We start from the raw sequence: 1,478 nt of genomic DNA on the forward strand, positions 1-1,478 counted from the left end.
TCACCTGACTGAAGTAGTAAAAGAATACGAAAGGTTTTTGCAACATGTCAATGGATCCTTTAAAGCAGATACACAAAGCAAATGTAAAACATTACTTAAAAAGAGGAAGAATATATAATCTTTCAAAGGAGACTATCTTTTCAGCGGTAACTCATTCGGTTTCCATGATGCATTAGGTATATTAGAAATTTATGGTTCCTGTGAAAATTTTTCCCTACTCATGGTTAAGCACGGATAGCAATTATCATTTCTCTTGTAGTTAAAAATATTAATAAATGTAAAACTGAAACAAAAGCAGTTTCAACACAAAGGAATTTTTGCAAACTTCAAAACAAGAACAACCATTACCATTACCGGCCATTACCGGCTGAGCGGTAAAAAATCGCTGAAAATTTTAGTTCGGTCCTGGGTTCGAATCCCGGCAAACGGGCTGGATTCTGTGTATGGGCGTTTTCGTGCTTTTCCGCATTGTAAAGTGTCTACGAGCCAAGTTTCTCTTAGAAAGTTCTCCACTGAGGTTTCCCTCCCCACAGGGGCCCACCAGCGGCCGAGCGGTAAAGTCGCTGAACACTGGTAGTTCGGTCCGAGGTTCGAATCCCGCGAACGGGCTGGCTGCATGGGCGTTTTCGTGGTTTTCCCCATGTGTAACGTGTATACGAGCCAGTTTCCCTTAGAAAGTCCTCCACGAAGGCATCCCTCCTCTTAGGCAGATAGCCCTCGAGGCTTTGCCATAATCACACACACACACACACACACCCTCCCCACAGGCAGATATTCCTCAAGAGCTTAGCTATAATTAAAATTAACCAAAATAAATCAAACAATTATCGCACGACACAGTTGAGTAGGAAATAATTGATTTTTCAATATTATATAAGATTGAATCTTACATCTATTAGTTATGTAAAATAAAATCTATTAGTTATGTAAAATAAAATCTATTAGTTATGTAAAATAAAATTTATTAGTTATGTAAAATAAAAATATGTAATCACTTATAATAATTCTGTATTTACTAAAGATTCTGTGTTTAGATTTAATTTTTTCTGTTGCTTTCATAATCTATTCTTCTCGCTAAGAGTTTTAACTGGCTTTAAATATTAACAGAATATAGCATGAATTAGTGAATGGGATTACAAATAAAGATATCCTTATTCACATTCACTTAACATCTAAAAAAAGAATTAGAAGCAACATAATACACCTCCTTTTTATTTTTCTTTGAGAAGAACGTCTTTGAAACCGGTTCATTGTTCAGGTTCAAGGTCAGGCGCCATACAACATTTTTCACAAAATAGAAACTGTTTTGAAACCTTGGCGGTCACCATTTGATTAAACCCTTAACGGTTTTCACTCCTCACTTTAGCTATGCTCACTCTTAATTATTCAATAATTTTCTTAACGAAGTTGTGGAGGTTATTGCATTTATTTGCAAAGGTACTCCGGAAGCAAAACGCCTTGGGCCTTGGGCCGTTTGA

This window comes from Stegodyphus dumicola, chromosome 2 (assembly GCF_044657685.1).
Source record: "Stegodyphus dumicola isolate Sdum_Otavi_A_Nest chromosome 2, ASM4465768v1".
In the NCBI taxonomy this organism is placed as follows: domain Eukaryota; kingdom Metazoa; phylum Arthropoda; class Arachnida; order Araneae; family Eresidae; genus Stegodyphus; species Stegodyphus dumicola.